General features: G+C 41.8%; 1 protein-coding gene across 1 annotated transcript in view; it reads left to right on the forward strand.

Moving 5' to 3' along the window:
• Positions 1-727: 727 nt before the first annotated feature.
• The window catches only part of MAPRE2 (microtubule-associated protein, RP/EB family, member 2), a 74,034-nt gene continuing 58,354 nt past the window's right edge, over positions 728-16,407 (forward strand). Inside the window, exon 1 of the mRNA XM_009881117.1 lies at positions 728-783. The gene's annotated coding sequence lies outside the window, so the exon portion shown is untranslated. The remainder of the gene's footprint in view (positions 784-16,407) is intronic.

Genomic DNA, 16,407 nt, shown 5'->3' on the forward strand with positions numbered 1-16,407 from the left:
TAACCCTAGTATGTAATTCATGGCACAAACCGAAATCCATATATGGCTGCCCCTGCTTATGTTTCTGGAGCCTGTAATAGAGCACTTGAGAGAATGGATGTGAGGACAAATCTAGCAATTGTAGGCAATCACATCTAGGAACACAGAAGGGAACAGGTCTTGATATGGCTGCTACAAGTGGGCAGCATCAGGACTTCACTGCTAAGTGAGGCACTTCAAAGGATTGACAGTGGTTTTGTGTTGTATTGGCAAAAGTGTAGTCACTGGGTATCAGTTCATGAGTTTCTAAATAGCAGAATTTTTTTTTTTTTTCCGCTGAAAAGCTGTTTTGGGCAAGTGAGGCAAGGCCCCAGTTGCATGACACAATGGTCATAACTGATGGCCTGTGCTCTGAAGAAGCCTGGTCAGATGAAGAAACAGCAATGTGCCTGGCAATTATGAATAAACTCTGAATGTAGCACTGCATAAGGGACCTCATAGATTTGCTACTATATCAGAGGGACATCTGATTGTTGTGCAGATGTGCTAGACACTGAACCATTGTGAACGTGGCTGAATTAGGGTATTGTAATGAAGGACTTCTCCTCTTGTTTCATTTTTAGTATACAGCTATTGCATCACTGCCCAAACGATACAAAGACCATTCAGTCAATCTTTTTTTTTTTTTTCTTTTTCCCCTGTTTGGTTGTTGAACTAAAGGTTTTCATGTTTTTCTTTCCAGTACCAAATTGCTGCAAGGAATAGTTCAAGCCGGCAACCAGGGAAAGTGTTTGGATGCTCAAAGTAAGTATGCTTGTGTGTTTGTGTATGTGTTTGTTACAGTGCTAGAGACTGAGAAAGTACCCAAGAACTTGTGTTTGTCTGTAGGGCAGTAGCTAGATAAGTTTGGTATCAGTAATAACTGATATTCCTTTGCAACATCTTTGACTGTGTAATTAACAGTTTTAAGTCATTGGGACTTACTCATTCATGAAACAGAACTGATGAAAGTTAAACTGGATGCCACAGATTTTTTTTTAAATAAGTTGGGTTTTTGACTGGAGTAGGAAGAAAATGCTGACAGAAAGGAATAAAAAAAAAAAAGAAAGAAGAATACCAAAGGTGGACTTTGGTAGGTCTAACTTCTCTCTCCCCTTCTGTTTGGGAGCTTTGAGAAATTGTATTATTGCTTTTTTTTTTTTTTTTAAGTTAAATGTTAGCTCTTCTGCACATATTATTCTGCACATTATTAGTGCTGCCTTCGTAAAGTTAAGTGGAAAAAGAGCAAACTACATGAAGTGCCACTGTGCCAGGGTTAGTAATTTCAGATAGAATTTGTAAGGTGCTGTCCCTTTTTTTAATCCCCAGCTATGGGAGTTTAAATGGCACTACACTTGAGTTGGATGTTAATTTAAATTGTCCAGCCTCCAGCGTGGCATCTGTGAAATCCACACAGGGAGTCACCTGTGGAGAGTAGAGAGATGAATGATAGGAGGAGATAGGAGGCCCACAAGGTGGCAATGTTTAGAAAGCCTTTGGAAAGGATGCGCCTGGAACAGATCTGGGCTTCCCACCATTGCCATCGCTCGCTCCCCTTGTATTCTTGCTGCTGCATCTGTGCTATTAAACAAGAAATCTTCACTGTTGCCAAAAATGGAGCATAGGATACACGGGAATAAAGCTCCTATTTAAACAGATTCACTACCGGCAGTGCTCACCGTACTGTGATGGATACCGTCCGTGCCTTTTTCCCTTGACAAGGAATAAGCTGCAGCATTAGTGGTTTGCAATACAGTGTGGGGTTTCTTTATTCATAGCTAGTGCTGAAAATATGCCTAGCACTGAAATGAATCTAACTTCTCTCTCCTCTTCTGATTGGGAGCTTTGAGAAATTGTATTCTTGCTTTTTTTTTAGTTAAATGTCAGCTCTTCTGCACATTATTATTGCTACCTTCATAATGTTAAGTGGGAAAAGAGCAAACTGCATGAAGTGCCACTGTACCAGGGTTAGTAATGTGTAGTGAAGAACTTTCATTTTAAAACATGCTGTTGCTTTTCTGCTGATACCTGTAAAGCTGTTGCACTGTATAAATGCTAACTTTGGATGTAGGAGTCATCTCAGTTTGCGTTGATGCTTTGTTGTTAAAAGTAAAAAGGTTTGTCTGAGTTACTTTAAAGACTCGTTTCACAATGAAACTAGGGATTTGCTCCAAGTTATTTAATGCTCTGAAAAAAACCCCAACCTTAAATATGTTTGCAGAAAGATTTCTCCAGATACATGATAGACATGAGAAATTATTCTGGGTAAGTTCAATGGGAAATATAGGAATTGCCTGTGTTCACTGGCACAGAGGCAGGTAAAGAGATGAGACTGGCACTGGGAGAGGGAGAGTTAAAAGAGGAGCCACAGAGTTCAGATTCATCAGGCTGTGAGAAGAATTACTTTCAGAGCAATTAGAAGATATGCAGGGCTTGAGTGCACCTGGAGATTCTCAGGAGAAGAACAGAAGTCTGTAATTTAGAGCTGAAAGAGGCTTGTATGCCTCAAGGATGAAGCAATAGCTCTAGACTTTAAGAGGCATCTTGAAAGCAAGAACTAGGAAAATGTGAAACGTCCTCCCCCTGTGGACATGCTCCTTCCTGTGAAGGTGTTGCAGATGGAAGTGCCGTGGGGCAATGCCCTGTGCTGGGCCACGGTGGGTTTCATCTATCACTTTTCACTCTTGCACAGAGTAGGTCCCGCTACTTAAAGTCACTGTGGTTATACTGGTGTTGTCACAAGTACTTTGAAACAACAGGAAACCTAAAGAAAACTGAATGTTGAGATAGTGTGCAGCCACAAAATGGACATTTATAAAAGCAGACTGCGTCCTACCTGTCTAATAGAAACTTATCTGGCATGTGCAGATTTCCTGCAACCCGTAACCCTCTCTGTAAAGCAACAGAGAGCTTTCCAGTGTATTCCCTGTGGATTGCTGCTTTCTGTGTGTAGCCTTTCCTCTCCAAATCCTTTAGTCCTTATGGCCTATTATACGTCAAAATAAAGATCAAGCTATCAGCCTTCTAATACGAGAGATTCATTATATTGCTAGAGAATTAGTTGAGCTATTACAATTGCAAAAGCCAAATCCATGTAACATGCTATTATGTACTAGTCTCCACTCGGGAAACCTTCTGGTCTGGTTTCGGTGCTTTTTAGCCTGACAAATGGGCATACTTTTTCGTGGCGTTAAGTTATATGCACAACAACAGGAGGAATGGATGTTGCAACCTTTTACACTGGGCTTTTGGCAGTTAGAATTCCATGCTTGATGTATTATCACTAAAACATTTGCAGTATACCCTAACATTAGAAAGCAATTCTGGGACCTGTTGTATTTCAGCAATTTTGAGATACAAAAGAAAGCAAATATGTATTAAAAAATATGTATATGCACATGCATATAAGGTATGTTTGTGTGATGAACTACTAATTCATGAGGTGTTTAGGGGAGACCTGAACAAAAAAACCCATATGAGCTTTTCTCTTCCTTGCATAGAAACAAATGTTCTCTGGTCATTCATGCAGAAGCTGCATATAATTACTTAAACCAGGCAGATTAAAAAAACATTTCCTCTCACTTCTTTTTCTCTACCTACCAGCACTGGTGCGGAAGAAACTATTACTTCTGGCTAAAGACACTGTTTTCCACTCAGTTCCCCACTGCTTGTTTCCCCAGACTGGTCCTCTTAATGTCCACCAAAGGCAGCGTGACGTTCTTAAGGGCCATTTTTACCTTTAGACCTTCTTAAGAAATATGAAATAGGTGAACTTCTGGGCTGAGCAGACCGCTTTGAAAGCATTTTCATTCTGTGGAAATACCACGAAGTCCCCAAAAATGTAGTGGAGGACATCTGTTTAGGACTCAGTCCTCCATAGGACACAGCTGCTTTATGGCTGGGTTTGATCCAACATGAGAAAACTGGAGATCTAAATCCTGAACCTAAGAGACCAAAGTTAACTAAGTGGAATGTTTGTTTATGGCCACACACTCAACAGCCCAGTTCCCTTCTTAACTTAGGAATTGGGTAGCTTGGATAGCCTTTTATGGTGCTGTCTGAAAATATTCTGAACTTTGGGGTGACATTTATTTTTTCAGTGCCCAATACCAAAAATTATCCCACAGGAGCTCGGCAAAGCGGCTGACTCATCAGGAACGTAACTTTGCTTTTCAAAAAGATAACGTGTGGTTTTGTTCAGAGTTAATAAAGAGATCCTTTCCAGCGCAGAAGCTGTCAACAGCACTGACATACATTCACAGTTACAAAAACACATAGCCTTGTGGTTGGGGGGGTGTTATTAAATAGAAACCTCATTTTCTACTGTAATGAGGAAAAGACACTGTTTTCATGCCACTCGTACCTTTTGTGCTCAAAATGTTACAGAAGCCTTTTTTTCATTTTATACAGAATATGACCATTCAGAGGTTACAAAATGTTGCTGCTTGTGCCATGACTGTTGAAGCCGTGACAACATACAATAATATAAAAAAAGAATGATACCCTTATTTCTAATAGTCTTTTGTTGCCTTCTGCACTTTGCATGTCAATGGTGCTTCATTTAAAAGTTGGAGAATGTTTATTAAAGGACGTTTCAAGTAATGATTTGAGTTTTGCTCCAGCAGCAAAAAAAGTCCCTTTTTTTCTTTTTAAGGACCTTAAAAAATATTAATCCTTGTCAGATATGTCAAGTAGTGGTAGTGCATCCAGATGCTATTAAAATAACAGTGTGATTTTTTCAAAGCAGTTTTTTAGATTTAATAAATATAAGCTTGCAAATGTGAGCAGGACCTGTGCAGGATTCTGTGCAGTCATCCCAAGTTTGCTGTCAGGCTGGATCTGATAGAAAAACAGGATCTTCTTCTAGTGGCCTGTGTCTTGTCAGTCTGTTTGCAGTACTGACTGTAAGTGAGGGTGATCACTTGCTGATCAATTTAATGTCCAGAAGGTGCTAACAGCAAAGTCAGTACATAGCTCTAGATTTCATCTGGTGAAGGAAAGGCAAAGGCAGAAGAGATGGAGAAAGGAAGGCAGGTGGAGGAGTGTAAAAGGAAGATGAGAAGAGAAGGCTGGGCTGGCACAGTGGTGACTGCACACAGTGGTGACTCCCAAGTGCTGCTGGGGAATACAACAAAGAACTGAGCTGGAACCAAAATGCTGTTGTAGATGTGGTGGGAGGCTCAGAGTGCTATGGCTGTGTTCCTGTTTGTACCTTCTTTTCTGTGACACACACGTGTCCCTGACCTGTGGTGTGGTAGGTGCCGTATCTTACCTGGCCTCCTCTCCAGTGCTGCTGCTAAAGCAGGTACCTGCACATCAGGCACAGGGATGCTGAGCTGCGGTGCTCAGGGCCTCCAGCAGCAGAGTAAAGTCCAGGGGGTGGACAGGCTCCCAGAATCCCACCGTGCCTGCTAGGAGCCCAAGAGTAAAGAAAGGCTTGAAAGAGCCAATTGAGATATTGCTCTTTATTTTAAAGAGGGGTTTGGGGGGCGGGGGGTGACTGTTGCTGGCTTTTCTGGTTTTGTTTCTTGGATTTTTTTGGGGTTCTGTTGTTTTGGTTTTTTTCCTTAATCCAAGTATCAACATTTTCCAACACTGGGGCTGGAAACTTTGGTTTTCATTAGCTGACTGCTGGGATTCTTGTATAATTAAGTGCTCCATGATCTGCAGCTTCCAGAAAATCACCCTATACACTGAGTCACAGTAAAGCGTGAGTCGCTGGCAGCGCACAGCACGCTAGTGAGGTCGGGTGGAAGCAACACGCGTTTCATTTTATAAGTTGTCCTTACAGTAAAAATGTTGCCTATAATAATGGCTTCTTCAGCCTTCTTGGAGACTTGTTTAGCCTTAGGTAGAGTGTGGGAAGGCCACTGTTGTGCGCTCTGCTGTTGCGTTGCAATACAAAGTGGCAAAATTAGAGGTTTTCAGTGTCTTGGGACCTAGTAATTTGTTGTCCTTGACACATTTCCTTTGCTGTTAACTCAGGGCTTGCACTCAAGCCCAAATGTTGTAATCATCTGTATGGTCTTGCACGTTTGTTCCTACCTGAGCCTGGAGTAGGCACAGAAACAGGCGTGTGGTGGGAGGCACTCATGTGTGGGCGAAGTCGGTGGCAGCTGGCTCAAGCCTTAAGAGCCCCAGCTGGAGATCTGCCACCAAAGCATGCACAGCCGCAGCCTGGGTTAAAAATCCTCTCTGAGTGATTAGATAGGCCAGGTAGATGTCATGGTTAGCGTTTAGTGTGGGGAGCGCCAGTTTTACTTCTTTATGAATACCCATTCCTCACAGAAGGAAGCTGGCAGTGCCCCCACATTAAGGTTTATGCAGTGGCTCCCATTAGAGCTTCATCCTCTTATACGAGGCCTGGATTTGGCTCACCGCTAATGACCTGAGGGGGCTGCGTGGGATAAACACCTTCTGAACAGCGCTGTAGGAAACACCCTGACGTTATAATATACGTTTTAAAAAGAATAACTTGTCCTGGTGTTGAGTCTGTATAAAAAACCAATATTGACTGTGCTCAATTATTTTCAGACTTGGTCTGATTTCATAGCGAAGATCTTTTTTGTCTAATATAAGAGGCTTCATGTAATCACTCTTTTAAATCTACAGCTTAGGTTTGACAAGTGGGTCATTGGTTAATGGAAGCAAGTAAATCCAGCTGTTTATCTTTTCAGTAAGACCATGCACTTTCTGTATGCTCTTGTCTGCTCAGAACAGAGGTGTATACATTTTTAATGGTCCTCCCTCTGTTTTAGAGTAGGGGTCTGAGCTTTATATTGCGTTCCATCTATTCCCTACATTTAAAGAAAATAAAAGTCATAGTAGTACTTTAGCAGGTATCATATTTGATCCACAAATTTATGGCAGCAGTTGTGGTACTACTAATTCAATTACTATGTGTGATTTTAAGAAGTTATTAATTTGACTTTATAGGGAAAACTTACTGGTGTCCATTGCTTGCAAGTTTTCCTGCTTCCTCGTTTCTCCTCCTCAAGCCCAAGTATCTGTGTGTGTTGCTGTTAGCAGATGCACCTTCCACTAGAGCAGGCCAGCAGTAGCTTTTTCCCAAATAGCTTTGCCTCTTAACAGCCAGGCAAGGGCATTTTTTGGCTAATTTGAAATTTCAGGACCTCAGAAAGTGCTTGGTAAGCTTTCTGTAGGATGCTAGTATCTAAATAAAGCACTTGCAGTGCTAGGTTAATAAAGGGTTCAAAACGTTCATGGAAACTTGGTCTAATATGTCAAGTTCCAGAAGTCCTGTTAGGGAACGCCTGTCACTAAGAGAAGTTTCCTGACAGAATTCGCAATTTTTTCTTCTTTTTTAATTCACAGTGCTAACATAAGTGTAACATGGTTAAAGCTGTCTGTGAAAATTATTTGCCCTCTTTATTTGAAAGCCATTTCATTAATAGACTTTGGATAAACACTAAGATGATAATGCACATTGACTGTTGCCATTGGAAAAAGTCTGTTTTCCATTAATAAATGAGGAAAGGAAAATGTTATGATTAGTAATGGTATTGTGTAAAGTAGCAATGAAATTGTACTTAGAAGAACAGTTTCTTGCTCCCAAATGCTCTAGGATTTGCAAATAGTAACTATTACTTAGAAGTGTGTTAAAGATCTGAATACTTAACAGCAGATTAAAAAGCAGATGTGTAAGAAATTATCAGAAAGTGGAGAGCAGAGTGCCTCAGATGCTTGCATTTGGCCCATAAGGAGCCTGAAATAACTTAAAGCAAGTCTATTTGAATGGTAAGACAAATTTCTGTTAAAAAAAATAAAAAATAAAAAATGGTGGGGGTGTGTGTAACACATATATTTGTTCTAGCACAAAGAGCAACAATCCTTGATTTCTGTGAGCTAGTGATCACGCGCAAATCCTTGCAACCTGGTTCTTCAGAGGTGCCTCAGGGGTTTTAGCTCTTCAGTGTGTTAATGGTGGCAATGTGTCACAGGAGGTGTGCGAATCCTGAGTGTTACGCAGCCCCTAAATACAGGTGTTGCTTCTTGGGATGGCTTCCTGCAAATGTGCCCGCAGCTTAGCAGGCAAGTACTGTAGCACATTCCTCTCAGCCTGGATGAAATGAGGCATAATTAAGTAATGACAGTATGTTAGCTGGACAATAGGTATGCCGAGGACTTTGTCTGAGGGAAGGAAATCAATTTGATCCAGGTTCTCTGCAGGTGGCTGATGAAGGAAAGTGGAAATTGCCCAAGTGCTACAAAGGATTATGCCTGACAAAGGAAGGGTGGAAAAGAATGGGAGAAAGAACAATGGGGAAACCTCAGGTGTGGAAGAAATCCTGGGATAAAAGGGAGGAGCTCATCTAGTTGTAGCAATGGGGAAAAGGTGTAGGATTTGCGTCCCTGCAGAGCTGGAAGCACTGTGTGGATCAGGAAGCAAACCATGGAGGAAAGGATGGGGACCCACCATAGTGGTGCTGAGGGTGAAGCGGAGGCAGCTCTCACAGGCCTGTGACAGTAAGTGTGTTGAGGAAGCTGGTCATAACAGCGGGGCCTGTTTCTGTACTGGTAAAATGTGGAAAGCTGACAGAAATTAGTTTTTGTAAAATGCTGCGAACGTCCCAGATAAAAAGCAGTTACCAGGAGAAAGGTCAGGTGCCATACAAACAAAAAAGCACACCACTGTCTGTGTAACTTCTTGGTATTCGTTAATTTGATGGGCACATGAGACATTTGCTGTAAGAGAATGATTTGTAGGACACTGTAAGGACACGAGGAAACTATTTGTAGAGTATTTTGCAGCAATGCACCAGGTTCTTGGGCCAGGGTTTGCAATCGCAGAAATACTCACACACTACTGAATAACTTGGCAGTGGGATTTTGTTCCTGGTCAGGCATGAATACTCTCTGTATTTCTTTCACATTAGAGTATGTAATAATGTTTATGTTGGCTTTTTGCTGGGTGTGGGAGGACAGACATCTAATTAACAGTTTCCTGGGGCAAAGTAACCCCTTCAAATCTTGGTTTGTAATGATCCAGCCCTTTGTTAGCTGGTTGAAGTATTTTTTGATTCAGTAATAGGTATCCAAAAACTCAATTGACTGTCTTTTGGAACCATGACTTTCTTGTGCAAGCCTTCCCCCTTCCTCTTTAGCAGTGGTGAGTGTCTTGGACAGTAGGATAAATGTTGACAAATGTAATGTTCCTTCTGACGGGTTATAAACCCTGTGCAACCTTCATGTGTTCAGTATCTATAATGGTGATACTCGACAAGGTGCAACGCAATGCTGAACAGATCTTAGCCAATAACCATTCCAAAGCATTTAAACTTTTCCTTATGTTGTATGCAGGTATTGGATAGTCACGTGAGGCATTAAATTACTTGGGTAATGTGCAAATCAAATGGCTATCAGCTTCACAACTCTTGTTGTACACTACTAACACAGAATCATTGATCCCAAGAGCTGGTTTTAGCTATTCTTGAATTCTTAGTCTGCAGTATCAATGCCAAGTCAAGTTTTCAGCAGAGTAATCTATTAAGTAGTGTTGAAAGTCATCATTGGGCAATAAGGTATCGCTTTAGTGTGGCATGCAACCACATCAGATTTTCATGTTAGAAACCCTGTCAAATGGTGTTGCAAAGCTTCTCATTTGTCCTCCCCCATGCCCCGATGTTGCTTATATGAAATATGTTATTAGACTGAAATGCTTTCAAAGTATAGTGCTGGTATTTTCAGTGTAGCGTGTAAAGAAGGAACATCAGAGGGGTAGATTGTCCACTCTTGCATGTTTTTTCACTTGTCTGCATTTTTCCAGATACCTCTCTTTAGCCTCAAGAAAGCCAAAGTTTCCTCAACGGCTGAAAATATATAAAGATATGCCAGGTCTTTCTTCTACTCTCTCACGTTTCCAAATCCTTCTAGGCCCTTAGGAATTAGAACTTATTTCATTGGTATTGTTTAGGCTATAGATCTCTGAAGTTCTGACTTTTTCCAGTGGTAACACTCATAAACTGTACTGTATGGAAACTTGAAAATCCTAAATCCTTCTCTTTTAGAACACGAGTCTCACTTTCATTTAATTAAAGCTTTGTCATTCTCTGAAAAAGTCTAGGAATTCAGACTACCTGAACATTTTGAATGGTTTTGGTTTGGCCCTTTATAGTCTCTATATCTGAACTCTGACAAAACAAGCCCATAAAGTTAACACCTTGCTGTAAATGGACACGGTAATGGCAAATCTAGAACAGCTCCAGCCAAATAATTCCATGTAAATGCATGTGAATGAGCCATGAGTCAGCCTCCTGCCTCAATTCCTTTCAATCGGTATTAAAGGCAGAGTGAGAGGAGTTGTTACTTAAAGCATTTATTGATCACAGCCTCCGTTAACAGGTTTTCAGATGAAAGCAGCTCCCCAAGGTGTGCCTGAAACTCTGCTATAGCCTCGTGGATATCACAGAACACAAATGTAACGGACACTAAAGAATTCAAAATTTGCGTTTGGTCTGGAGTTAATGGAAGTAAAAAATTCTTCTCTTTGCAATCATCCTTCAGAGTGCTTCCTGCTCTCACTAGAGCTTTTTGTTATGTAGGAAGTGTTGGATATTCGGTGTGAAGTTCTTAAGTACAGAATCCTTTGATGTATACTCGAGAGTGCTTCTTTCTAAATACTTTATTTTTCTTTAAAACAGCTGGATTTAGCTAAACCTAGAAAGGGTTGGATTTAATAAATGTCCACTAAACCTATTTATTAATTTTAATCTAACCATTAATATTAAAAGTATATAACTAGTCTTAAAATATGTCTCTACTTGAGGGCTTATGAAATCCTGTTTCTGTGAACAAAAAAAAAAATATCCTGGTTTTGTAGACAGTATTTGAATCTTGAAATAACCCTCTGATTTCTATTTGATTTATACAGTAACTATAAAAGGTAGCTGCTGCCTTTTTAAAGAAAAATACCCACAGGCTGTGGCTCCTCAAGACCTCTCTCTTTAGCGAGGAATTCATACACTGATGGTCAGATTGGATTTGCAGCTTATTAGGCGAAGTTTTCAAGAATGCTTAGCTCACAACGACCCCAAGTTCTATTTCACTCTTCCTCACAGGCACAGAACATTTCTTAAAATACGAAATGTGACCTCTGAAATATAAATATGTCCATATATTTAAAAATAGACTTGAATTACCTCATAGGGATGTGGTCCATGCACATTGTGTAATTGGGACAGCCCTCTCTTTCTTTCTCTTTATCTGTCTCTCTCCAGGGAAGGCAAATAATCAAGACTTTCCTTAAAGTGGCAACACTAGAATCCCCAAGGGTGGGAAGCTCATTCTTTATCTACAGGATGTCTGGAGTGATAAGTAGCTGTTTTAATAAAACTCATGCAGTGTTTCTTTGTCCTGACAAAATTATCATTTGCTGTTTGGTATGGTGAGTTTAAATACAACGTGCCCTGAAATTTAAGGCATAGAATGAAGGGACAGGATGGAGGTAGGAGAATTTATTCAGTGCTGTGTAAACAGAGAAAGTCTATGAAGTTATCATTTTGAATTTTCACTTGAAGTGATTTTACGCCACAGTGGGAGCTTTCCTTTGGGCTGATTGGTGTGGTTGACATTGTCAAGGAAACGGGAAATGCGAGTTCTTCTGCATAACCCAGGTTAGCTTGAAACTTATCATACACCACATCATATCTGATATATGTTCACTGTATTAGTAACACTGCTGTTGTTAATTCCTTTAAGCGGACATTTCTGTGTAATATGTTATCATTACAGGTTAGAAGTGTGCACTAATTTAGGCTGGCACAAGCCAGTGCTCTCTAATAGACATGCAGTTGCAGATACCTCATTTGTACTTCCTGTAGATAACATGCAAATCTGGATCTCCTCGGTTGTCTGTTATTTTACTAAATGAAACTTTTATTCATGGTGTATACTATCAGAAATTAGGCCGATTCTGATGCAGCCTGATTAAGTATGCTCACGGTTATATCCGTCTTGCTGAATCCTCTCACGCTGGGAGTAAAGTACGTCTACGTACCATAATGAACTGGGGCTTCCTCGAATGAGCAAGATGTGCCCAAGACTTAACAGAGTAACTTCAGCTCTTTCCAGACTTTCTTCCTGATTTGCTTCATTCACTTATCTTCAAATCTAAACACGGTTGGCCAACTCCTTCAAGGACAGCCTGTTTCTGCACATGTTTCTGATAAACACACACACTTGAGTGCTAGGAATAACTTTGATTTTGCTGTATAGCGTGTAAATCTGTTGCTTTGCAGAATTTTGTTAATCTTCATCCTGATAAAGGAGGACTATGATAACAGTTAAATTAGAAAAGCAGACTCTATTGATCAGGACTGCTGCTTTACAAAATCTGTTGCTACCTTCTAATTGTTTGTTTACCTGAAATCCGGTTTTCTCATTCTCTTTCTCAGTGGAAAAACTGCACTTTTGTTACAGGAGTGTTCATGAAACTCCTCAGAAAAGTGAAGTATATGGCCCCAAATAGTTATACTTGCATGGTGTTTGCTACAGTTTGAAGTTGTAGCTGAGGTGTATTCTGAGAGCAGTGTAATGAATATCATACTGATTCTGTTACGAACCTGAACACGAACAGAGGTGTCAGATGATGGATGCCTATTGGCCACTCTAGGGTTAAATGTGTTTTTCTTGATCTCCGCCCCCCCAAGTTATCCCAGCATTGGGGAATTTCTGCAATCATTAATTGTATTTATACTTTGGCTGTCACATACAAAGCTCCCTAAAACTGTGTGTGTTTTTTTTAATCTTCTGACAAACATATCAGCAGAAGTATCTACTGTGGCCATTGCCTGTTTTCAGAGGCTGCACATTGGTCACTTTTTATCAGCATTTAAATACTCATAATTTATTTCCACATTAGCTGTCTAGTATAACATTCTGGCTCAAGCATGCCTAAAGTCTTTCTAACACTGCATTTTGGGCTTTTAGGGGATTTCACTCTCAGGCATTATAAATTATGCTGCATGGCCTTTTTACTGCATTAAGTGAGGCCTAGAGCAAGTAAGGAGAGGGGAACCGAAAATGAAAGCTCTGAGGAGGAAGGAAGAACGAAGATTTTGGAGAACCATGTTTCGGCCTGTTGCAGTGCTCGTTAGTGTTTGCTCTGCCTGGCACACCACAGCAGAAATCAAAGTACCAGAGTGCATGTGCTGGGGTAGGGTGGTGCCATTTTCATCCTCAGCGCACCTGGGACTTGCTGTGTTCTCCAGGGGAAGTGTGGGATCGCCTTGTAGCCAAAGTCAGATGGGGGAACAGCAGGTTAATATGGCATGGGAGTGGGTTGCCCTGAGAGGATGTGACATCTCCATCCTTGGAGACTTTGAAGATTTGGCTAGGCTATCATCATGTCACCAAACCTGACCTGATCTTGTGTTGGTGATGATCCTGCTCTGAGTGGGAGATAGGACTGAATGACCTCCATAGGTCCCTTCCAACCATCGCTTCTGTGGTTCTCAGTGCTTGAAGATCTATGATATCAGGTTTTGTAATTCCACCTTTTGGAATTAATTACTTGCCTGGCTTTTTGCTTTGCTTAGTCTGCAGATCACTTGTGGATACTAGATTCTGGTACTTTCAACATATGATAGGTGGGGGCTTTTATCAACACCATGCTGACCTTTTATTCTTCAAGCTGCTTTTCTATTTGTATGCCTACTGCACGCAAAATCTATAAAGGCAGCACAGAGGCAAAGGCACCTAATAACAGCAACAGGTTCCTCTTTCATGTTCCGTGTTGCTGTATCCACACCCGAGACCTCTTTTTTCAGAACGATGAAAGTGGGAAGAAGATGCCGGTGGTTTCCTGCACGTAAAGATAAGAGTCATGTTTGTGGGCCGTGCAGTGCTCGGAAACAGAGATGTTAGTGAAGGGAGTGCTGTGCATACGGAATCCATATTGTCCCCCCCTCCAGGCTGTGCTAGATCAACCGAAGCAGCATGTGCTTTCTGAAAACCAGTGCCAAGCTGCTTTTGCCGAGGCCTGGCTCAGCCGCTGTAAAGGTAAGGTACTGCGCTGAGGCAGCGTGTGTCTTCTGACCTTGAATCCTGATACAGAGGCAAGAAGGGGTCTGAAGCGAGGGTGCCGTGCTGTCCTCGCCTGCACTCTTCTCCTGTAGCTTTGTCAGTATGTGTTTTAAACAGCTTTGGAGACTTCAATAAAGAAGCTTCTGTTCTTTGCCACTGGTGAAGAAATAAAAATATTTTTACAAGTTAGGGCAGCAGAGTGTTTTACTGCTCGCTGCCTAGCAGAGCAGGTAGGGTTATGTCTGGCCCCTGAAGACCTGCTGTAGATTATTTTTATATTCTGTCACCGTGTAGCATTTCTGGCTTCTCCATGCTTTTGGGTGTTACTAAGACACTTACTGGCCTTTTTAGCAGAATGTATTTTGTTGCTTGTTTTGAAAAAGACTCAAAGGCAACTTTCTCTGGTGGGTTTGCTGTTGCCAGATGAATGGAACGTTTTCCAATAAAGTATGTCAACTGCAAATGTCCATAGGTTGGTTACTGAACATGAAATTTGAGTATATTTGAAGACCTGGCAGAAAGAATAAATAAAACCTCCTGTCTTGGTGTTCAGAGGACCATGGCAAATTGGCAGACTAATTTGAGTTTTCTTAGAGATTGCTCTTTTTGTGTGTGAATGTATACATCTGATTTAAATCCAAGCAGTTTCTCAGCGGTCCAAGTGCTGTGCACTTGGTGTTTAGTTATTGACTGTATTCACCTTACAAGCCCTCTGTGAAACCAGAGTCTATATCATGAGCATAATCATGTAAACTAAGCTTTCAGCAAAGTGTCATTTCAGTCTGAAGGGTTAGATAAAGATTAATTAAAATTTTGTAACATCACTTTCTTTGCACAGAAAAAAATCTCAGATATAAACCTGATCAAACTCATGCTCCAGAAGTTTTGAGTTCTAAGAAAATATCAGCATGTACTTCTGAGAAAATACTAGAAATACTCATATTGCTTCCATTTGATCTGCCACCTTAAAAATTGTAAAAGAGTTGGATTTGAGGGTGCGCTTTTTTTTAAGGTGTTGGTAGATCTGCCCAAATATATATATATTTTTTTTTTTCTTTTGCATGTAACAGCCTCGAGGTCATACAGAGCTGTTTAGACTGTGCCCATGGTCACTCTTGCTGGTTTCTGTTTAGAGAAAACAATTTGTAAACAGTTGGATAGTTTGTTTTTCTAATGTGGTAAATGTGTGTTTTGATCCACTGTTGGGACATGAGGGTAGGTTTTACCACAGTGAAGTTCAGATCTACTTCTGAGGATGACCAGCCTTGCTCTGTGGTTAACGTCAAACTTGGAAGGACGTTGCTATTTAGGCAAGGGGAGATATGCAGAAATTATAGAGATATGCAGAGGGAAACAGTCTGGGGGGATAAGAAACCTTTTTAAATGAAGAGGAAGAGATGAGGGGTCCTGTGAATGGTGGTGCTAACAGAACTAGCAGTGCCACCAGTTTGGTGCTACTGCCTTGGCAGGTTTTTTCCCCTTCTTGTTTCTGACCCAAGCAAGATTTTTTTGAAGGATGTGCCATCAAATGGTTTCTCTGCGTAAACCTGAGAGCAGGAGAAAGCTGGAAATGTGCGATGCAGCTTGAAAGGTGTTTTACTGTGCTCTCCAGCAAAGCTGGAAGCAGGGATATAGAGCTTGGTGTCTTGGATGCTCTGGTGCTTGGCGGTGGGAGGGGAGGGTGGGTGGAAATCCAGGTGGAGTAACAGATACAGGAATGGGGGGGAAAGCATAGCATCAAAGAACTTAGACCTTGTGGGTTTTGTACAGTTAGGAGTCCATGATTTCTGTCACAGTGTATCCTTGTACCATTTAATATTTGTGAGCATTTTTGCCAGTAAAATGTCTAACGCAAAACCTGTTCTTGTGGGCTGTGTGCGGTGGAGATGGCCATTAGCCCAGGCACACCAACACGGAGGGGAGATAGATGCTGGGGAGAGCTGGGGCTGGGCGGTGCGGTTCCCCCTTCGGTTTAACGCCGCTGCCATCTGGGCGCTGCAGCACAGCAGCGCGGCGTGGGGGCTTGTTTCGTGCCGATTGCCGAACCTTGAGCCCGAAATAGCCCTGCGGTGTCGGGAAAAGGCGGGTGGCGCCGAGGCATCAAGGGGGCAAAAGGCGGGTGATGCTGAGCTACGGGGCTTCGAGGTCTCCGGTAAAAGCGGGGCGAACCCGCCGCTGCCGTTGTCGTAGGGAGAGGTGGGCAGAGGGGAACGGCATGGTTCCCCTCCCCGTTCCTGGAGAAGGACGCGTTTCTGTGCCGCCCACCAGTGCGGGGACACGCGTGGAAGCGGCGGGATAACGGTGTGGCCGCCGGGGACGCGGCGGGGGAGGCGGGGGGGGAAGGCT

Source organism: Charadrius vociferus, unplaced genomic scaffold (assembly GCF_000708025.1).
Source record: "Charadrius vociferus isolate BGI_N301 unplaced genomic scaffold, ASM70802v2 scaffold23, whole genome shotgun sequence".
In the NCBI taxonomy this organism is placed as follows: domain Eukaryota; kingdom Metazoa; phylum Chordata; class Aves; order Charadriiformes; family Charadriidae; genus Charadrius; species Charadrius vociferus.